Here is a 24,594-nt window from a genome sequence, read left to right as displayed (position 1 = left end):
CCGTGGTTTGGGCTACTGATGGGGATATTAGTTACTTAATTAGTTTTTAATTTAGTTCCTATTTTCAAGTCTTAAATTAGTTTCTAATTTCAGTCATTGTTAGTTTCTAATTTTAGTTGTTTACAATTTTCAGTTTTGGTAACTACATGTTAGTAGTTTAGTAAGTCAATATTTAGAAGATTTTGAGTTTCTATTTTATAAACACTACCCCCCCCCCATCATTATAAATAAAGATTGGCTGCTACTCATGCCCATGATTTTGAAGAATGAAAAAAAAAAAAAACTTGCTGCTGCTGCCGCTGGCCTCCATGGAGGGTTCTTTGTGTTTGATCAAGGAAAAAGGGTTTGGTGTCTGATCCAAGCGACTCCTTGCAGCGTGAAGTCCAGGAGGGTTCTTCAAGTGTCTTCTTCTTATTGTTTTTCAATTATCCTCCAGCTTTACTTTCAAGGATCTGCTACTGCTCAACAGAACAGGTATTTTATATTTCAAATCTGCCCAAAACATCACCCTTTTCTGTACAATCGGTTACTGGAATCTGTAGTAGTTCTAGTCCTCTGTTGGGGCTATAATTTTGATCAAAGTTTCTTCTATACCCCAGGAAGGCTCGATCCAAGTTGGGTCTGGTTCTGACCAGCCGATTAAAAGTTTCCTAAAATCTCTTGGTTTTTGTCTTCTAGTGATCTAGCTTGGCCAGAACTGAAATCGATTGGCCTAGGGGTAATTTCTATTGTGGTTTCGGGTTCTGAATCATTATTTAATAGTTGTTTGATCCTATTTGAACTGTTATCAGCTCCTGGTTTATATTTATCCAATTGGATCTGTTCTGTCCTAATCGATACTAAATATTGAAATCGATAGTTTGCTGAATTGTTTATATTCTGTTGGTCTGATTTGCTGGTGTTGGGATTGGTTTATGGTTGTTCTTTGGTTTAAAAATCCTGCAGTTTGGGTCTAGTTTGGGTGTTCAAATCTAGTCCTACATTAATCTCCGTCAAGGTTGGGCGGACATTTACCTTGGCAATATCCGGTTCCCCCCATATGTTTACCGGTCGGTAAACCTTCAACCCCGGAAGAACTTGTTCTTCCACCTCTTGACAATTGAAGGGTTCCCCTCCACGAGCTTAGGCTTACCATATTGACTTAGTGCATGCCAGCCACGGCGATCGCCTTGAGTTGAGGTGAGGAACAGATAAAAAGAGAATTAAGCAATGTCGCTCGGTCCATCTCATGAAACAAGGCCCAAAACCCTATTAGACTTCTCCAACTATTCGGCAAAAATCGGGAAGGGTAAATACCGTATAACTGAAATACTTCGATCACTAGAGAACAGATTGGAAGCGAAGCCCTCCTATAAGGGCTTCCTCGAACAAACAGACTTCGCCTCAAAGGTTATGCAAGAGAACTCATTAACGGTGGGCGCCCAGAGGATGATGGAATTAAGAATATGGAAACTAGACCTAATATGGACTAGGTCTTCTACTAACAAACGGCTGACATAGTTTAAGGCCTCGTACCCGATGCTTGTGGGGATAAAGGCCAATCCGATGCCTCTTTGGCACCAGGTACGGCCAAACTAGGGCCGGTCCCTGAAGGAAGAAAGGTAGTCGGTGCCAGAGAGACCAAAGGAGCATCCCCTTCTAGGCTAGAATCTGACACGGAAACGGAGGGACGAAAGTGGTTCGATTCATGGCAGATATTGTGGTGATCTCCGCATCCAAGTTTTCGGGGAAAGACAGAAAAATACAGAGAGAAGTTAGAGGGCTTACTTGCGAGAAAACAATGCCCCAACAAACGCCAAAACCACGATGGGGACGGAAGCAACTTGAAGGAAGAGATAGGAACCGACTACGAGTAGAATGAGGCCACGCAACAGAAGAACTCTCAGGAGGAATGAAGAAAAATGCGAGGAAGAAGATAACCAGGTGTTAACAAGAAGAATGGGAGAATGCTTGTGTATCTTTAAATGATCACACAAGTCCCCTATTTATAATATAAAATCATGATAAGAGTCATGCATAGTTGTCATGGCGTCACCAAGGAGGCGATTTGGCATCCTGGAGGAAAAAGAAGTTCATGGCAGTGCTACGATTTACGTGACTCACAACTGGCAGTCGCCATTGGCTAATAGGCGTCGCCATGGCACCACCATGGATGCCAGGTCACGCCTGATTCACTAGACGGTCGATTTTTTGTAAAATACAGGGTGATTTTGATAGGGTTATGTTGATTTTTGATAATTTGATGTTGCTTAATGTTGGTTTTATATGTTATAGGGTATATATTGTAGGCTTGTAGCATGCTAAATAACTTTAGAGAATAGGGGAAATAAAAAAGTAGCATACTAAATAACTTTAGAAAATAGGAAAAATAAAAAATGACATATGGGCGATTTGACCACCATGACAACGCCATAATGGGCGATTCATCGCCAAATCAATTAGCCACCCCTCCACCGCCTTGAATCGATTTGACGCCATGAAAAATATGGAGTCATGACTCATGACTATCGTGATAGAGTTATGATAGGAGTACAAATCTGAAAAAATAAAGTACCCCCATCTAGTATCCCTTGCGGTATACTAATCCTTATTCTAACACTCCCCCTCAAGTTGGTGCATAGATGTCACTCATGCCCAACTTAACTAAACTAGGATGAAACAGTTTTCCTACCAGTCCTTTAGTGAAAACATCAGCTGGTTGATCACCAGACTTCACAAAAGGAGCATAAATCAAACCAGCATCCAACTTCTCTTTGATGAAGTGCCTATCAATCTCCACGTGTTTGGTTCGATCATGCTATACTGGATTATGAGCAATACTGATAGCAACCTTGTTATCACAGTAAAGCATCATAGAAAGATGAACAGGTAAAACCAATATCATCCAATAGTGTACGCAACCATAGTAACTCACAAATACCCTTTGTTATGGCACGGAATTCTGCTGTAGCACTAGATCTAGCCACCACATTCTGAATCTTGCTACGCCAAGTGAAAAGATTCCCTCCTACAATAACCAGAGATAGATTTTCTGTCAGGTGAGCCAGCCCAATCATCATCTGTATAAGCTTCAACTCGGAGGTGATCATGAGGAGGTAAGAGGATCCCTTTTCCTAGAGCTGACTTTAAGTATTTTAAGATACGCATAACAGCTTCCATATGAGAGGATTAGGGATCATACATAAATTGACTGACCAACCTTTCAGCCATAACAATGTCAGGTTGTGTATTTGAGAGATATATCAGTTTTCCTACCAACAGTTTGTAGTGGCCTTTGCCAACTGGTTTACCATCTTTTTCCTTGAGCCAGCTACTAGCTTCAATAGGAATATCAGATGGATGACAACTCAACATACCTGTCTCGGAGATCAGATCAAGGATGTACTTCCTTGAGTGAGAAAGATGCCTTTTGAGGACCTGGAAATTTCAATTCTAAGAAAGTACCTTAACATTTCCAAGTTGTTTCATCCCAAATTCTATGCCCAGAAAACCCTTGAGATGATCAATCTCAGTGCTATCATTTTCTGTTACTACAATGTCATCCCCATAGACAATGAGTATAGTAACTTTTTCAGTAGACCTCTTTATGAACAATGTGTGGTTAGCATTACTTTGCTTATAACCCACAGATGTCATAGCCTTGTGAAATCTTCCAAGCCACGCTCTAAGTGACTGCTTCAAATCATAAAGAGCACGCTTCAGCTTACATACCTTGCCTTGAGTTCTTGTGCTAAAGAAACCTGGTGGAATTACTATATGAACTCCCTCATCGAGCTCTCCATGGAGGAAAGCATTCTTTACATCAAGTTGTTGGAGTTCCCATCCTAGGTTCACAGCACATGAGAGTAACACTCGCACAGAGGTCAACTTGGCAACTGGTGCAAATGTCTCCTGGTAGTTGATTCCATAAGTCTGAGTGAACCCTTTAGCCACAAGCCTTGCCTTGTATCTGTTTACAGAACCATCGATCTTTTGTTTTGCCACAAACACCCACTTACAGCCAACAAGTCTCTTCCTAGGTGGAAGATTCACAAGCTCCCATGTATCATTCCTTTTTAAGGCATCCATTTCTTCCTTTATTACGGCCTTCCATTTTTTTTCTACAAGAGCTTCTTGCCAATTCATAGGGACACAAGTAGATGAAAGAGAAGGGAGAGAGGGAATCATATGAGACAATATGAGATATAGGGTGTTGAGTACAGGTCCTAGTGCCTTTTCTGAGTGTAATAGGTTGATCAGAGGGAGAGATTATATCAAAAGTATGAGGCTCAGTCGGTTCTGGATCCAAGGCTAGCGAAAGGATGTGTAAAGGTGCTATAGTAGTGGTGATGGTCTGAAGTTGCTTATTTCTGGTGTTTCACCTACTATAAACTTGAAGAGTGGAGTCATCAATTTGTCTCTGGAGCTCACCAATGGTTTTCTGAACTGGAGTCATCTCCCCCTGAGTAGGTTTTGCCCTTTCACTATCTTGTGGAGTATGAGGATCTTGAGGTGATGACGGTGGGTATACTGGTGGGGCAAGCAGATTCAGAGTCACCTTTTCTTCGATAGTAACTCCAGACTCCCCTTGAACAGGTGACGATGAGTAATAACTAGCAGATTCATGGAACACAGCATCCATTGTTACTATTGTATGTCGGGCAGGAGGATTATAACACTTCTATCCTTTCTGTGTAGGAGAGTAACCCAAAAAGATACACTTCGTACTTCAAGGTTCCAATTTTCTTGTTAAATGATGATCCTAGTATAGCATGCACACCCAAAAATCTTTGGAGGATCCAATAAGGATGTAATGTAGTCCCTTAAAGAACCTCAACAGGAGTTCGAGAGTTGAGGACATGAGTTGGCATATGATCATAGTTGTCATGATGTCATGGCGACCCAAGGCGGTGGAGGGGTGGTTAATCGATTTGGCGGTGAATCGTCCGCTATGGCGTTGCCATGATGATCAAATCGCCCATGTGATATTTTTTATTTCCCCTATTTTCTAAATTTATTTTGTATGCTATAATATATATCTTATGACATAAAAAATCAATCAACATTAAGCAACATCAAGTCATAAAAATCAGCATTGTCACACTCACATCAAGTCCTAAAAAATAAACATGACTTATTGACATTTAAAGAAATGCTCTTCTTCTATTATAAGTTTTATTGGTCAAATGATTTTATTTTTAGATGAGACTTTTTATATTCGGTATAACCCAATACTAGCTTTCCAATAATTCTAAGATTACTTAAATCTGAGTTGTTATAATAAAGTTAAGTTCCGGTCAAACTTATTTTAAAAGTTTGCGAATGTTGTTAAATTGCTTGAATGGAAATAATTTTATTGACATCAAAACAAAAGATTATTTTATTGGACTTTTGGTTTTTAGCATTGTTCTACTATGATAAGATTTATCAAATTTTTAGAATTGAGAAAAACCTTAGCATTCGAAAGTTGAAAATCGCCCTCTAACAAAAAATCCAGATTTTGTTCTTGGATCGGGGGGTTGAATTTTTATCATTTTAGAATTTGATTTTTAAACTATTTTTATTGGATTCAAATAGGGGGTATTTGATTATTTATGAATAATATCATAAGTAAATGAAATAAGGACAAAACATATAAGGCGTCAATCGCCTAGGCTCCAGGCAAGCCGCCTTGACAGCTATGCATATGATTGATTAAGTAGGTTGCGTGAAGACAGTATCACTCCAATACTGAGATGGAACCTGTCTAGCAAACATCATGACTCGAGAAATATCCAACAAGTGCCTATCCTTACGTCAACCACCCCATTTTGAGCAGGAGTGTCAACACAGTTTATCTGGTGAAGAATCCCATGATCAGCTAGGTATTTTTGAATCTGACCCTCCATATACTCTTTTCCATCATCAGTACGTAGAATTTCCAAAGTTGCATTGAATTGAATTTGAATCATTTTATGGAAACAACCGAACACTTCACTATTGTGCTGCATCACGTAAATCCAAGTAGTTCTAGAGTGACACTCAATAAAGGATACAAACCACCTTTTCCTAGAGATAGATGTCCGATGAGATGGACACAATACATCAAAGTGAACCAAATAAAAAATAGATGAACTTCTTTTATTTAAAGATAAATAACTGGAATGAGTCTGTTTAGCCAGAGTACAGGCCTCACAAAAGAGTTCATCCCTAGTACATGATTTAACTAAATGTGGAAATAAAAGAGATAAGGTCCCAATTGGTGGGTGTCCCAAACGACTGTGCCATTGAGTCAATTCAAAAGAAGCAATTTGTAACTGATGAGGAGTTGTTGATGTTGCAGCAGTGGGGACAACCATCATCAAGCAAATAAAAGACCACCCTGCACCTTACCACATCCAATCGTCTGCGCCATTACCAGATCCTGAAATATGCAATGGAAAGGAAAAATGGTAACTTTACAGTTTAGGTCCTTAATAAGACTACTAATGGATAGCAAATTAGTAGTAAAATTAGGGATATGTAAAACTGAAGATAGAGGTATAGAAGAAGAACAATTAATAGAACCCTTTCTGGAGATAGATGATAGGGTGCCATCTGCTACCTTAACTTTATCTCTGCCTGAGGTGGGTGAACACTATTGAAATAAACTGGAGGAACCGGTCATGTGATCGTGGCACCGAAGTCAATGATCCAGGGAGTTGAGACGCCTGATGTACAATGACCACCAAATAAAATACTTGAGTGAGCAAAATTGGAACCTAAAGGGACTGAATTGGCAGGAGTTGAAGAATTGGAAGCCTTAAGCATACGTTTGAAAGCCCAGAGTTCCTCTTAGGAGAGTCCAATATCAGTTGCAAGGGGAGTGGCCACAATTTTAGCCTGATGGGCTTTAGTTTTGGATCGATCCCGAGCACGCTTTGCCTCAAAGTTATTAGGTTTTCCATGGATCTTCCACCAGTTGGCCTTGGTATGGTATGGTTTGTGGTAGTGTTCACATTTCACAATCTCCTTGGTAAAATCACCAGTTCGATTTTCTCCTTCAGAGGTAATAGTGGATCCAGTCTGTAGAGCTGATTTTCTAGTAGTAAAAGAATGTAGCATAAAGATACGACGACATTCCTCTATATAAGCCATAGCAAAGGACTATTCCCGAGTAGGGAAGGGAGATTTGCTAAGTATCTGAACACGAATCTGATTATACTCGATATTTAAGCCTGCCAAGAAATCATACACCCTAATTTTGTCCACATGTTTGGTGTAAGCAGTACTGTCTTCAATACTTTTGGGATGATAATCTGTATGATTGTCCAATTTATCTCACAGAGCTCGAAGTTCTACAGAATATTTGGACACAGAGAGTTCTTGTTGGGTAGTGGTACGAACCTTCTTGCAAAGTTCAAATGTGCGAAGTTCAAATACCTGAGCATCATTCCCTAGTTGCCCATAAGTTTCCTTGGCAGTAGCCCAAATCTGAGAAGCAATATCTAATAGCAAAAATTCTCGAGAAATAGATTAATGAATAGAACCAATCAAGTTAAAACATTACCAATGAGTCATTAGTTACCCATTTATCTTGAGGGGTACCCTCATCAGAGGGTTTCTTCAATTTCCCTCTAATGTGTCCATTGAGACCTCTACCAGCAATGGTAAGATATGTAGATCTGGAGAGACGAGGTAATTAGTTCTGTCCAATTTCATAGAGCTAGTCCCAAAGGCATGTAGTCATTGCAACTTTGTCCATCAAACCCAGAGGTCACAATAGTTACTTCACACATGATTGAACTAGTAAAAAATCAACATTGAGAAAGGGAAATACTAGATCTTCAAAATCAACCGTCAGAAAGTGTCTATACTTGGATCAAATTGCCCAATAAGGGTAGTGAGGTACTCCAAATAATATCAGGCCTGATAAAGAACTGTTGAGATAAGTAAATTAGGCTTTTGGGAGAAAACCTTAATTATCAAAGAAGATGGGAGATTTGATACAAAGACTTGGTAGATGGAGCCACAAGTCTAGTTGATATCCTCTATAATGGAAGGGAAGGTGAAGGTCTGCTTAGAAACTAAAAACCTATATTAGAAATTAAGCTTTGATACCATATTAACGAGTAGAATGGGAGAATGCGTGTGTATCTTTAACTGATCACACAAGTCCCTTATTTATAATATAAAATCATGATAGAGTCGTGATAGGAGTATAAAACAGAACAAATAAAGTGTTTACAATTATACCTCCCATCTAGCCACCCACTCTAATTAGGGTCGACGGAGGGGGGAAAAACCCAATGTGCCATTGTGGCACTTTAATCCTTATTCTAACAATAAGAAAAGGCCCAATATATTGGTGCCTGCAGAGCAAGGTGAGGTATTAATGTGTTACGGGCTAGGAAGCCGTACCCTGTGGGAAATAGCGCCACCCAAACCAACCGATGAGGCAATTTCACCCCTTTGATATCATGAAAAGAAAAGGGATGCTGAGGTGGCACTTCCTGATGTTTCAGTCGATAAAGGAGGCACCTCGACAGTTGCGAAAGACATTATCACACCTGTATGCTCCCCAGAAACACTGCGGCATGTTAATAAGTGAAAAAAAAACCACTAAAAGGCAAAAGATCGTGAAATACTACCAGTAGATCGGTGGGAGTAAGGGCCTACTATTATGGAAATATCTACAGTTTTCTAGAAACAACTCGATAGACAATACACAGGACCCCCATGACTTACCAAGTCGGCCTTCTATGCCACAAAACCCAACTGCATCAGCCAACCGAACGGGTAAGAAGCCCCAGGATGAATCAATGCTCATGAGCCACAACCCTCGGTGAGTGGCTACTAGCCCGGTGATTAGGTCACTCGGTTCAGACCGTTTGGTCATTGAGGCTGATACCAAGTAGAGAATTCTCGAGGAAACCAATCAGGCTCGGTACGTGGGCCACAAGATACGGATCAGTCCTAATTTGCAAGGGACTAACGAAAGCATAGGATCACAAATCCTTTCCTTACAGGATAATCTGATCGAATCCCTGGGGCTGTGGGAAATACATGAAGCTCCTATAAACTCAACAATCTCCATATTCACTTTCCTATTACAACTCTAGTTATGCTAAGACTCCTACTAACAATGGGAAACTACCATAACAGGACTCTTCACCAATAGCCGCCATTCTCAGGTATAAAATCTAGGTAAATTCTTTCTAAAGGACCGATTCGTTTCCATTCTTTCTGAAATTATCTTTTTGCACAGAAGTTTGACTTAGACATTGGAGAGTCCCCCGTCGGATCAGCCCAGTGCTCACGCTCTTGTGTTTGTTCCTCTTTGCAAGATCCAAAGGAGGCCTAAGTTGATTTCGAGCCACAACAGATTGAAACTTGCATAAATTGTGTCTCACCAAATAGGGCTCCATTTGGGCTAAAATTTGGATGGAATGGAGATCTTATATGGGAAAACAAACCATCTATATTTGAACAAATTCCGTTAGCTGGATCGAGAGATATGTTGGTTGCATAGAAAGGAAACATTTGGTGATTCTTCAAGAACTTGAGCTGGAAGTGTCGGATGATCCTCAAATTTGGGTTGAGTGGTCCTCCTAATGGCCTCAACATACTCCTAAAATCTTGCAGCAATCAGAGATCTGGTCTGGAAGTTAAGCCCTCGAAAATTTCTCTCGAGAAAACCTGGTAATTGGAATTGATACCCTTTCTGTATGTCTTCTGATCAGCAAACTTAGAGGGCTTGATGGAAGGCCTTAGGGAAGAAAGGGGAAATCAGAGTAGAGGGGGAAGGAGGGGAATCACACATTTCACCTAGTGCACAAACTCAACATATTCATTCAATAATCAAAATCACTCCAAGTCTTCCATCGGTTACAACATATATATAGAAAACTAGGAACATGAAATTAGAAACTTAACTGAAATGGAAACTAGCCTAAACTAGGAAACAACCATAAAAGGAAACCAATACACGGAAATAAATCCTAACTCCTTCATGCAAATTTGGAAAATTAAAGGCATGAAATAAAATGCTAAGACTACTAATTTTATTTTCAACCTTTGTTTGACCAAAACCCTGGGCTGGACCGGTTCTTCTTGGTTTTTGGCTTCCAAATCCAGTCATACTGGTCCAACTAGGTAAGGGCAGCCATATCTGCATCAACTCTCCTCTGAAAAGAACTCGACTCCATCGAGTTAGGAAAATGACTGAGGAGACCGTCTGAAGGAATACGTTGAATGAGGAACGATCCCACCATCTTCTTGAGCTTAATTTCAGGGAGATCTTTGGCAAGATGAAACTTCATAGTCTTGTTGGCATCCTTGAAAGCATAGGTATTGGCATAGCCACAATGCTGTACTTTCTTGTCAAACAACTAAGGTTGACCAAGAAGGTTATGGTACACCTTCAGAGGGAGGACGTCACATTGGACTGTATCCTTAAATCCACTAATAGAATATGTGACCAAACACTTATTTGTAGAGATTTGGATGTGGCTCTATCTTCAATCCCAGCTTACAAACGTCTTCAGAGACAACATTAGGGCAACTAGCTCTATCAATGACCAATGTTAACAACTAGTCATTGCACTTCACACGAGTCTAGAAAATACTACTGCGGCGCCAATCTTTATTATCAGTGGCTTTCTGAGTGGTCAACACCTGACAAATGACATAAAAAGGATGTTGGTCTTCATCACTGAGAGTGTCATTGACTTCATTTGGCGCACGCTCTTCTCTTAAATCAATTGTGTTAGAACCATGTTGTTCTTTGGGAATATTTAGTATAGGAGAATCCTTATCAATAAAAGCAATCAAACGGCTGGGACATTGAGCACTGATATGTCCAAATCCATTGCATAAGTAGCACCGAACTGTAAATTTTGTTGAATCAGAAGGTTTATCTGAACCACGCTGAGGGGGTAAGTATGGACGAGTAGGCTGTGCGATGACATTTCAGAAACATATCGAGGTGGAGAATATGACCGACTAGGTCGTGAAGAGGCCATTGTTGTAGCACTAGCCTGTGGTTTGCTACATGACCTTTCTTGGGTAGGAAGCTGTTGTAAGATGGAACTAGTACCTCGAGGAAAAATATCTATAAACTTTCTCCGATTGTATGGGTGTTTCAAACTTTCCTCAACCTGATATGCTACTTGTACAACATCTTTCATTGTAGGTTGTCGGCTAAAGGCAAGGGCAGCACTAAGTTGAGGGTGCAAACCATTATGGAATTGTGCCACCAATACTTCTTTATCCTACTCAAAATTAGAACGAGTGGCCAAATAATAAAATCTAGTAACATATTCTTCAACAGTCAAATTCTCCTGTTTCAACTGTGCAAACGTGAGATGTATACGTTGCTTATAATCAAAAGGCAAGAATCTCCGGTTCATGACTTCATGCATTTCAAGCCAAGTAGTGACTAAACTAATGCCTCGGGTTCGGTATTATTGCTGTTGCTTGATCCATTAGACTCGGGCCGTGCCTTTCAATTTGGCTTCTGCAAATAGAATCTTTCGGGCCTCAGTCAACCCATACCATCTGAAGAATGTCTCCAACCTGTGAATCCAGTCAAGGTACAGTTCTGGATTGTTGTCTCCATAAAAATCAAGGACATCCAACCTTGTTGCCCTTTCTACTCCATCATCATATCTACCAATACCGTATGGTGGTGGAGGAGGTGGTGGTGGTGTATGATGTGGTGACAGTGGTGGTAGTGGTAGTGACGGATCCTGTGGAGTGGTGTTGGAAGAATCCCCAGATTGAATGGGACTTTTTCCTTTATTTGCTGCCACCAAACAATCAAAAGAAATTTGCATGGATCCCATAAAAACTTGCATAGATTCCACCATTGTCTTAAGGGATGTGACAATGGTAGTGAGAGCATCAATTTTTGTATTAGTTTCTCCTTTATAAGAGTTCAGTTGTTGAACAACTTCACTATTGCCTACCAGTGATGATTAACAAAATAGCACTCAAAAAGTAATATTTTGAGGTATTGTATTTTGAAAAGTCTTTTGAAACATCCATAAAAGAGAGATCTTGCCGACATCATGTATTTTTTCCCGGTTGACTCGGTTGTTGGGCTCGGTGGTCATATGGTCTTTGTAGCCCTTAAAACTTGGTACTTACCCTATTTTAAGCCTTCTAAACACAATAGAAACATCATTTTTTTTTTAAATCAAACCTAAAATGGTACTTTGACTTCGTATCCTATGTTACTAATCTCCAACTCTTCGGACCGTAGGCCAGTATACTCTATTCCACAATCCACATTCCACAATCAACACTTGGCACAACATAATCATAAGAATTTAAAGATATCATTGATAATTACTTATTTTTTTAATAATTAACATTAATGACTGGTGAATCACATTCACATACATTGAAAATTAAAGTAACTCCAAATGTGATGAGGAGGTAATATTCTCTACTCTTTAAGCTTTAGTGAGTGTAGGAATGGAGATCCTTATGCAAAAACACCATAATCCTTGCTCCTTAGTTTTTTTTTTTTCAAAAAAGTAAGGAGAATGGCGAGATCTCGGCCGAGTTTTTGTACAATCATAACTCGCCATACATCTCGTCTCGCCTTTTTTAAAAAGAGAGATATTAGCCCATGGTGATCCACCTTAAGGCCTTATCTACTTACACTTATCATGGATAGTTTAACCAAGAACATTCAAGGGGAGGTCCTGTGGTGTATGGTTTTTTCCAATGATATCGTTTTAGTGGATGAGACAGTGGCAGGGATTAATGTTAAGTTGGAGTTATGGAGATCTACCTTGGAATCAAGAGATCTTAAGATAAGTAAAACAAAGATGGAGTATATGGTACGTAACTAGCCGCAAGGACTGATAGCAAAGTGGAGAAACTTGAGGAGAGAGATTCCGTAAAGTGACTAGTTTAGATATTTGAGGTCAACCATAAACAAGGAAGGTGAGATAGATGATGATGTTTCTCATAGAATTAAAGTATGATGGATGAAGTGGAGAGATGCATCTGGAGTGTTTTGTGATCAACGTATTCCTTTAAAGCTTAAAGAAAAATTCTATAGGACTTTCGTAAGACTTGTTATTTTGTATGAGGCAAAGTGTTGGGTAGTCAAGAAGTGTAACATAGATAAGCTGAGTGTAGCAGAGAAGAGGATGTTGAGATGGATGTGCGACAAAACTAGGAGATATACAGTGAGGGATAGGGTAAGAGCTGATTTGGGAGTGGCCCTAATTTTTGACAAGCTTTGAGAATGCCTCTTAAGGTGGTATGGTCATGTTCAAAGTAGGCCTTGGGATCCTCCATTAAAGAGGAGTAATCATATCCTGTTGGAAGGATCTAGAAGGGCTAGCGGCAAGCCTAAAATGACCATTGATGAGTTGGTAAGGAAAGACATATAGAGGCTATGTCTGGATCCTAGTATGACATCAAACAGAGCTGTTTGGATGGCAAAGATCCAAGTTACCAACCACATTTAGGTGGGATTTTCCGGAGGTGTTGCATTGTTTGTCTTTTCCCTTTTTTTTTTTTTTTTTTTCTACTTTGGCGGATCCATGTAGCCGACCCCATTTAGTTGGGAAAAGGATGAGTTGTTGCAATCCATGTTTTTGTGTTACAACAATGCCTCTTTATATAGTAGAGGAAAGCGACTCATTACATGGTATGAACTAAACTAGGAACAAACTGAAAATTGAAACTTGTTGACTATAAAACACAAACTTCCTAACAAATAATAACTTGCTCACTAATAAAGAAAGAAAGGACACAACTAGACGTTTAGAATACTCAAAATATAGAATCCTCTTTTTGACGGCTTGATCTACATCACTTCTTGGAGGGCTAATTTATTCATCCAATTCAATTCAATGTAGCCCAAGTCATCCCGATGATCAAAATAATGAAGAATGTGATTTGCTGGGTTTTGGTCTCTCAGGCTCTCACCAACACTTCAGATGTATTCTCCTCGTTCTCAGTGAACTACTGCATGGATGAGCTCCAAATCCGCCTTTGAATCTGGGCTGTCAGATTGGATAAGTGTAAGGCTCAGATTGAGTCAATCAGGGATTACTGTCATCCCTCGTGACATGCAGGAACACACAGCCGAGTGGCTGGCAAGTTGGCCGTCATATCTCAGTTCATAAAGGTGGGCTGCTTATCAACCGTTATAGATCGTATGCGGCTTACTTGACGGAACAACAACTCACGGAGCTACTCAAGACCAAAAGAAAGGAATCATTCTTGTGCATACCATACTTGTTGAGACTTTAAAACTATAACAGGTTCAAGTTGCATCGAACATTGGTAGTAAGCAGAAGAATTCACTTGAATTATAGAATTACCAAGGAGCAGTCTCAAGTATTTATTCAAAATGCTTGGAATATTATTTAACCATTTAGTTGCTTCGATTCTCTTGAAAATTGTGCTCTATTTTTTAGCTTACCGATGCTACCCTAAGACAAGACTGAGATGCCTAATGTGCCTGTGTCATTTTTCATTTTCAGATACCAAAAGCTACAGAAGCACCAAGAAATTGCTGTCTCAAACAATGTTGCTGCAAGATATGTTATCCTGGAGGAGATGGAAGATCAAGATGATGATGCTTGATTTCTCTTGTGGTCACCATGATCAAATTTTATGAGCTTATGTAAGACTTGCTGGATATTTCCTTAAATGAACATCAGCAATTGCAAAAACTGAATTTTGAAGCCTTCTTGTTATTTTAAAATTTTTCCTTACAATTATCTCTTGCAATCCATGATATATCAGGATCTTTATTTATTTATTTATTTTTTCATGCTTGCAGGGGGTGGGGGTGTTTCAAATATCATTAGATAAAATTGATCCTCTTATATCTGTAATATTTATCCTATAACTGTTGATGGACTAAAATTGATAGAAATTTGTCATGGTATCTGGCCATGTTTATTCTTCACTTGTTGATTATTCTAGACCAATTCCAGACTACTAGATCTTTATCATCCAATTAAGAGCCTTGTTTTGCATGGTAATTATTATTTGGGTGCATCCAACATAAGTATAGTTTCCCAACATGAATCGTCGGTCATTTGGAGAACTAGCCCAATCAACATATGCATATGTCTCCACACTCATATGATTAGAGGAGGAAAACAGAATCCCCTTCCCTGGAGCTGATTTCAAGTAACGGAGAAGAAGAAAACTGCCTCCATATGAGAAGAATATAAATTATGTATGTACTGACTCACCAAACTGACTCATGGGCGATGTCAGGTCTAGTATGAGATAAGTAGATGAGTCGCTTATAGTCTTTGGTATCAACCTTTATCCATTGGTTCACCATCCTTGCTTCTCAAGTGACTATTAGCTTCAAGAGGAGTATCTGCTGGCTTGCACTCTAACATCCCAGTCTCAGAGAGAACAGCATCTCCCCAAACTTCATATTCTATACAGGAGATAGACTTGCAACTAGGAACCATATGTTGTAAATTGGAGAAAGAAAGATGTCCTAGTCGGCAGTGCCAATGTAGAGGAGAAGCACCAGCCAAGGTAACAGACGTCATTGTAGATCAAGCAAGTAGTATAGGATATATCACTCTTATACCCTCCACCAATCCTATTCTATGTCTTTAGATCCTGAAAATCACAATGGGATGCGTAAAAGGTGTTGGAGCAGTTAAGATATTTTGTAAACTAACAGATAAAAGATTGATAAGAAATGTAGGAACATGAAGTACAGTAGATAATCAAAGTGATGAAGACGGGAATGGGACCATGACCAGTAACAGTAGTAATGGGTCTATTTGTAAGAACAACTTGGGATGAATAATTAGATTGCTGAAAAGAAGAGAACAGATTTGTCTTACCAGTCATGTGTGAGGGCGCACCCAAGTCAATGACCCAAGGAGTGGAGGATGAAAAAGCGAGACATGTGGGTATATACCTGAATGAGCCAATTTGGCAGTGGATGTGGTAGAGGATGTATTAAGGTGCTGGACCTATTTTAGTAGTTGATTGGACAAACACAATATGAGACATCACCTCCAGATAAAGAACTCTGATTAGTGTCTTGAAACTTGCATGGACAAACACAATAGTGAAGATCTCACTCTCTCTAATTCGATTGTTGTTGGGGCTGGGATAGGGTTCATTGGGATCGTCCTAGGCCCCTCTTGCAACCTCATGCTGTCGGTCCAAGAAGGGAAGACTATTCAGCCTCTACTCGATCTTCCATGGTTTCTAGGTACTGCCAACCTACTGCTCTGCTTTTTTGTCTTTAAAAAGTGGCCCGCGATGGTGGTTGTCATGGCTGTGATGTCTTTTTATATACATTGGGTTGATACATTTGTTGGTTTAGACCTCCTATGTCGGTAAGAGGTGATGCTACATTTTAAAGAGTGTATTTGAGGTGGATATTTTTCTCCTTTTCTGGTTCTTTCTTTTTCTGAGTATTGTGATAGTGGATTTGGGTAGAGTGTGCACTCCCCACTTTTGTGTGTACTACTTCAATATGACTGTAGACAATGGACTTGGAGAAGTTTCAGCCAGTGCATCGAATAGCGCTGATCTTCACATGTCCAATTCAGAAGATGAAGCTAAGGTTTACCAAACACTTGAAAGGAACATGTTTTTATCTTGCTTAGTGGTTTGAATCTGGAGTATGAGCCAAACTGGATACACATCTTGGGCCAGACTCCTCTTCCATCCCTTGATAAGGTGTGTAGCTATTTGCAGAGTGAGGAGACTCGGCAAGTGGCCATGGACCTACACCCGCTCTTGAGCAATTCGTTTTTACTTCTAGTTCTTAAGGGATTGGCATGGTGGTGGCAGAGGCCAAGGACCACCTCGTGGAGATGACATGGATAGAATCCAATGTGATCACCATGGGAAATCTGGGGACACTGAAGAGAGATGTTGGGTACTTCATAGCCATCCTGGTACACGTGGTGGATCTAGTGGTGCACATGGTGGTTGTAGAGGGGGAGCTAGAGTACACAGTGTGCAAACTAAGATTGATACTCCATGGTCTCCTTCCAGCATACAGACAGAGCACAATTCCATTACCAGGGAAGATATTGCATATTTTGCAGGGTTATGTCACAGCTGGGTGGCTCATCTTCTTCACTTACAATGTCAGACTCCTCACCTTCAGCCTTGTAGGTTTCCACATTTTCTCCTTCCACAACTTCATCTTAGATTATTGATTTTGGTGCCACTGATCATATGACTGGTATGTCCAATTATTATAATTCCTACATAGGTAGGGATAAGGTCAGGGTAGGTTGGGTAGTTGATGGCTCCCTCCATTTTGGTAAGGGTAGCATTCCTATCGCTTAATCCATTTCACTTGACTTTGTTCTTCGTGTCCCTAACCTTGCCACTATCTTTTATATGTTAACAAAATCTTTAAATTGGTGTCACATTTTTTCCTTCTCATTATCTCTTTTAGGATTTGGAGACGAAGAGCATTATTAGCAATGGGCGCGAAGAGAAAGGGCTATACTTGAACCACAATCACTTTTTTTTGCCACAGCTCAAACCTATATGTGTGGACGTAATGATTGCAATTCTGTGGATTCCGTGACTCTTTGTCATCAACGTTTAGGACATCCCTCTTCGTTATGAGGAAACAATTGCCTCATTTTATTTACTTCTTTTTCTGCTTCCCATGACTTTCATTGTGGTCTATATATTTTTTCCAAACATTGTCGTTCCTCGTACCCTTATCATGGCAATAGATCTTTTCATTTCATATAGTGTTCTCTAATGTCTTGGTTCCATCTACTACTACTCTATTTGGTTATCGCTACTTTGTTTCCTTTGTTGATGATTCTTCCCAATCTACTTGGACTGTTTTGATGAAGCATAAGAGTGATGTTTAATGGTGCCTTTAAAAAATTTATCATATGATTTGTACTCAGTTTGACACTAAAATTAAAATTGTTCTTTTTGATAAAGGGGGGAGAGTATATGTATAGTGGCCTATAAGACTTTTTAATTGACAATGGAATTATTCATCTGCTGGATTGTGTAGACATAGCCAACATGGGTTAGGTGAGAAAAAATCGCCATTTGATGGAAGTTAGTAGGAGTCTTCTCTTTGGCATGCATATTCCTAAAACGTTTTGGTCTGATGCCCTTCTTACTGTCACATTTTTAATCAACTATTTGCCAATGAAACTTCTTGGTTCTGAATCTCCTTTGGACACCTTGTCTCCTTAGTCTTCTTCTTTCTCTCCCTCCCCAAGTTGTTTGGGTGTATTTGTTATGTCCATATCAGTATATGCTTTTGGACTAAACTGGACTCCAAGGCTCTCAAATGTACCTTTCTTGGCTATTCCTATACTACCAAAGGTGATAAGTGTCACTATCTTTCTTCCAAACGAAGGTTTCTTTCGAAAGATGTCACCTTTGTTGAGTCTGTTCCCTTTTTTTTCTCCTCATCAGCATCTTCTTCAAGTGAGAATAATGGGAGTGAAAAGGCTGCTGATGACATTCCTTTTCTTTCCCCCTTACCTATTTCCCCTTTTCTACTTGACATTGGGCAACACAAAGAGGTGGATGTTGACATTGGTGATCATTCAGGTGGTGGTTCAAGTTCTGGTATAGGTGGATATTGTGTACACAAGGAGTAAGAAGACTTGCCAAGAGTCCTCTTTGAATCCACATCCTGAAATCCACTTTCCTCAGTCAGGAAACATCCCTTCTCCTTCATTTAAGTTAAACCTTCTCATTTCTATTAGAAAGGGAAAGAGAGCTTGTACTAATCCTATAGCCCAGTTTGTTACCTATGATGCTCTCTCCTATAGGTGTTGCCTTCATTATTGGTCTCTCATATGTTTCTATTCCCAATAACTTTATTGAAGCTATGTCTGAATCTAAGTGAAAGCAAACCATGACTAAGGAAATGGTGGCTCTTGAGAAAAAACTGTACTTGAAAACTAGTTGATCTTCCCAAGGGGAGAAGTCTAGTTGGATGCAGGTGGGTCTACATAATCAAGTACCGGTCAAATGGTGCTATTAAGAGATACAAGACAAGGCTGGTGGCAAAGAGATACAATTAGGTGTATGGTCTCCTGTGGCTAAACGTAATTCCATAAGGGTCCTATTGTCTCTGACAGCAAACAAAGACTGGCCATTGTATTAGTTAGATGTGAAGAATTCCTTCATGGTGATTTAGAAGAGGAGGTATACATTCAAACTCCTCCCGGCTTCAAGTTTCTTCAGCCTGAAGGGAAGGCGTGTCTCCTCAATAAGGCTTTGTATGGTCTCAAACCATAGTTTTTAAGGCGCTGATACGGTCTAGAGATGGTAAGGTAGTACTTCGCCTTATGTGAAGAGGCGCCTTATGGGTTTTTTTTAAACACATTTTAAAAAGATTCCAAATATAGCTTTTTTATTGGTACGTGTATGGTTTTGTTAACACTTGAGATGTATGGGATCAGCTTTGCTCCATCAAAAATAACCAAAACAAACAAAAAAAAAACACGATTCACAAACAGGGTTTGGATTTTGTCAAGGGTTTTAAGAAAGGGCTTTGAGAAGGAATCAAGGAACAAGGAAGAACCATTGATCTAGGCCACCATTTTGCTCCGACAGCGGTGAGCTTCATTCTTCTTTGACGGGAGTAGAAATATAGTGAATGACCTTAGGACTTAGGCACTCATTTTGGCATCATAGAAGGAAGTATAATAAATACTTGTATTTTTTGTCTTCTTTTCTTTATATTTATAATTTTGTTTCATAATTATGTATTTATATTATATGTTAATATGTTATGATGATTTAATGATTGATGATTGATGATTGATGATTGATGAAGATGAACTTAGTTTATTCACTTTATTGATTTGTTTTCATTGGTATGAATATGAACCTTTAATATTTATTTAACATATGAGTAATAGGATTCAATTAGGATTTGAGCCAAATAAATTGGTTTTATAAAAGAATTACACAGGAACGCTTTAGTCGATAAGGCGACGCTTTATGCCCACCTTATCGCTAAGGTGCTCTGAAAGACCCTTAAAATGCCTCCGTCGCATTACCGCCTTAAAAACTATGTCTCAAACAGTCTCTAAAGGCGAGGTTTGAAAGGTTCAAACAAGCTATTCTGAACACTGGGTACTCCCAGAGTCAGGTAGACCACGCCTTGTTTACTAAGTGAGGTAATGGCCCTAATTGTCTATATTCACATTGTGGTGACTAGAGCTGATAGAGCTGTAATAGATTGAGTCCTACTTAGCCCAACAATTTGAGATCAAAGATCTAGGCCCCCTAAAATACTTCGTGGGAATTGAAGTGTCTAGATCCAAGAAGCGCTTGTATGTCACAGAAAGTTTGTTTTGGACCTGTAGAAAGAAACATGAATGTTGAGTTGCAAACCTGCAAGTTCTCTTATTGAGCAGAACCATAAACTAGGAGAAGACTGTGGACCTTATCTTGTTGATGCAAGGAAAGATCAAAGGCTAGTTGGGAAGCTTATCTATTTGCTTTTGACTCGTCCAGACATTACCTATGCAGTAGGGGTGGTGAGTTAGTTTATGCATGCCCCCAAGAGCGGGCACTTAGATGCCTACCATGTTACTATACATTTGCAAGTGGTAACCTAGTCACATGGAGGACCAAAAAACAACCTATAGTGGCTTAATCTAATGCAGAGGCAGAGTTCAGAACTATAGCTCATAGAGTGTTTGAACTCCTTTGGTTGATAAGGCGGGTCCAAGAATTGGGGTTTGATATTGAGGCTTCCCATGAGACTTATTGTGATAATAAGGTTGCAATATTTATAACTCACAACCCTGTGCAATATGACAAAACAAAGCACATAGAGGTGGACAGACACTTCATCAGAGAAGAGATTGACTCTGGATACATGCACACTTTTTGTGAGGACTAGCGATCAGTTAGATGATGTTTTCATAAAAGGGCTCATTCACCATCAATTTAATACTTTGTTGTCCAAACTGGGAATGTATAACATTTATTCTCCAGCTTGAGGGGGAGTGGTACAATTGGGTGCTAAGGGTATTTTGGGAACTAGTTTTTTTACTTATTACCTTATATGTAATTCTTCTTTTTCCCTTTTACCTCCCTTGGGAGATGCATGTAATTTCCTCATTCTCTCACACACGATTCCACTACTTTTGCTTCTCTTCCTTTTCTTTTTCTCTCTTGCACCATTGTTCTCTTATAAACTTTAGATTCCAACTTTAAGAACTTCAATATCAGTAGAAAGAAGTTGGTACGCATTGAGTTCCTCCCACATACTTTTAGACCATTGTAGTAGTCCTCAATTGATTTGCCATTCTGCATAAAAGAAAATAACTTCTCATATGAATCATCATGGTTTAAAATATCTCCGATACCGATGTGATACCCTCCGATACGTATCTTAATTTAGCCGACCTATTTGTTGACTAATTCTGATACTTTAATCCTTAATCTTTGCATATCTTCTCTTCTTCTTTTTTTTTTTTAATTTTTTATTTTATTTTATAGGGAAGTAGGTAATAGCCAGGAGACTTGAACTCGAGACCTCCTATTGAGTATGGGATCTTTAGCATATCTTAGCGTATCTCCAACAGGATACGATACCCTTCGATACGTGTCTTAAATTTAGCCGACCGATACGACAACCATGACTGATATTTTAATCCTTGTAAATCATATAATTTGGACGTATTCTTATCTTGAGAATAGCTTTCTTTGAGATCGACCCAGACACCCTTGGATGTGGTATGAAATGTTACATTGGCAACCACAAAAGGCTCTATACTGTTCCACAACCAACAAAGTAATGTAGCATTCTTCGTCATCCATTCCTTACACTAAGTTGTACCAAGTGGAGACAGAGACAGACAGTCCAACTTCTGTTTGGTGGTGTTATAAACTCAACTATTTGTGCCCATAGAAGATAATTGGAAGTCCCATTCCGTTTAGTAGATGTAATCTGAACATTGAAGCTATCCATGGGAGGCTTGGAATTAGCCATAATACAGGTAGTAGATGTAATGCCCCAACCCCCTTAACTTTAGCACAATATTGTCCTCTTTGGCCCATGGGCCTCAAGGAGGCAATATTGTGCCAAGGTTAATGGGGCCAGGGTGTTACATATGGTATTAGAGAGGACCCCAACAGCGTGTGGAGCCACAGCGGGGACGTTGTGCTGAAAGGGGGGAAGATTGTGACACCCAAGAATACAGCAAGTACCAGACCCACCAAGCGGTGAGGTGTCCACATAACATTGTCCCAAGGTTAATGGGGCTGGGGCGTTAGAGTAGAATCCTTTCATAGAGAGTAAACCAAATGCAAATAGTCACCAGAGGCACCACCAATAACGACAATCAGCAATAGGAGTAGCAGAGGCATGAGGCTCAAAGATAGCAGCCAAAAATCCTAAAAAGAGAAAATCACAGGGTTGAAACTCTTGAATCATAGATGCCAAATGCTTGAAATTGCAGACTGTTATGATTGTCTGTTTGGTTTGAAATTCTGATCAGTGTCTAGTAGAGGGGAAAAAAGTCCAATACTGCGATCAACCCACAAGAGACTTGATTCTTGGAAAATCTCCCGAAAAAGTAGGGGTTTTCCTTGCAATTGCCCAACAAATTAGGGTTTTGACAGGAACAAGGAAAGTCTGTTTTTCCACAACAAACGAACATGATCAGACCATAAAAGTATTCACAATGATGTGACTTACTAGAGGAGGGGAATAACCAACCATCAAACAAAACCTGTGAGAGTCAAACCACTATGTGCATGGAGAGAAAACCATATGTGCATAGGCCAAAACAGCAAACCCTAGCTAGATAAGGCTGTCTTCAGATTGAATGTATTCCTCCTCCAATAGCTTCAGTAACAGCAATGATGAAACCCTAGTAGTGCATATTCAAGAAACTAAGGTTCTAACAGACAGAAAACATCGTTGGTGGTACACCAAAAGGTAGGGAAACCCTAACCACATTTATAATGAACCAAGAAAAAATCTCAGGTACTGAAATCAAAGCTCTAATACCATGTAATAATAACAGAACCTGAACCAGTATCTGGATTAGAGGAAGAAAGAAGTGGAGAGGATTAGAGAAGTTGAGAGAAGAGAGAACACAGCCCATGGTTTAAGTAATGGGCAGAATACTCAAGCCATGGGGTGGGGGGATCTATTTGTAATAAACAAAGAAGTAGTTACAACCTAAACCTGGGTCCACACCCTAGAACCAACTTAAGAATATAATAAATAATGACAACGGAAATACCACCTTAACTTGAAGAACCAACAGACACACGCACAACCCCAAAAATCGACATTACATAACAATCTAACCATAAAATGTAAATAGTGTTAGAATAACTGTTATTTATTCTGCTATTGGATGCTTAAACAATCAAGGTTGGGGAGGGGAGGGGAGGGCTCTAGAAAAATATAAAAGCAAATACTATTCCCTATTTTCTCACATGAGTCGCTTATAAATGACTCCCCAATATTGGTCTTCTTGGTGTAATAAAATCTGTCAAAATTGTATATGTATGTTTCTGGATATATAGGTTAGTATCACTTAAAACTTCTTGTGTTATGATTCTTGCATCTGCTTATACATTTCAGTATCTGCATATTTTTGCAGTGGATCAGTGTCCAGGTTGATGCTCGTCACCTCATATGAATTGAGACAATCTGGGGATATTCAAATGGTATGTAGATTTCCCCCTGTATGATGGTTACTAAACTAACAGTCTCATGGAGAAAATTGTTAGTAAGTAATAATGTTAGGCCAACCTCAGAAATGCAGCTTCTACTGATCCTGACCAGGAAATTTCTATTAGCTCATATAAACTTTATCGATATGATTTTATGGTTCCTCAATGAGACCATCAGTGGAAAAGGGAAGATTCCATGGGTTGTGAGCACAAGCAAGTTGGCCTCTGGCATTGAAAATTTTTGACCAAAAGACACGCATTTGCTAATGAAAATTGTCTCATGTTGCAGTAGAAGAAATATGTATGTGATTGTAATTGTGAGTACCAAAAAAAAGGAAAATGAATTCAATTGAATTTTATTGTTATGATTTTTCTCTACAACCCCATTTTTCTGTATTAAAAAAAAAAAATCATGGATGTATAGGGCAATGACAATAGGCAATGGACTGGTGGGACTTGGGAGTTCATGTATCTTTTTTGTTAATGTCATTTAGGTTTCTGCATCATGTGAAATTTGTTGACTTTGACAAGGATCATTTTGTTATCTCTGTTTTATTTGTCTATTATTAATCGATGCAATATTAGTACAGCACTGGCTTCTGCTATCCAACTACCCAGAGTAATATGCCGATTTCTCAAACCCCCTTACTTCGTTTTAAGAGCTTTTTAAATAGCATGTTCCTTCAACTTAAAACTTCTTCAGATTGTGATGTTCTACCTGTTAATACAAATTACAGTTATCTATCAAAAAAAAATTACCGCTGTAACTCAATCTGGCTTAAGGAAGTTAATATTTTAGTTAAGTGCCCAAAGTTTTTGTTCTTCCTTCTTTCTTACTCTGGAAATACAGAATTCTGTTTTTCCCCTTGTGCAACCCAAAATTATTATATTTTTACTATTAATGACTGCTTTTTCCAGTCACATTAGCCTGAGACTTTGAAGCTGAAACATTCCCATTGATGGCATCCTATGTTG

General features: G+C 39.3%; 1 long non-coding RNA gene across 1 annotated transcript; it reads left to right on the top strand.

Moving 5' to 3' along the window:
* Positions 1–450: 450 nt before the first annotated feature.
* On the top strand, positions 451–24,208 carry LOC122063829. Its single transcript, XR_006135485.1, has 3 exons — positions 451–474; positions 14,451–14,593; positions 23,547–24,208. It is a non-coding gene; the product is annotated as an uncharacterized LOC122063829 (long non-coding RNA).
* The last annotated feature ends 386 nt before the right edge of the window (positions 24,209–24,594 follow it).

The sequence above is a fragment of the Macadamia integrifolia genome, unplaced genomic scaffold (genome assembly GCF_013358625.1).
Source record: "Macadamia integrifolia cultivar HAES 741 unplaced genomic scaffold, SCU_Mint_v3 scaffold1468, whole genome shotgun sequence".
NCBI lineage: Eukaryota > Viridiplantae > Streptophyta > Magnoliopsida > Proteales > Proteaceae > Macadamia > Macadamia integrifolia.
This window is presented reverse-complemented; position numbering and strand designations above follow the sequence as displayed.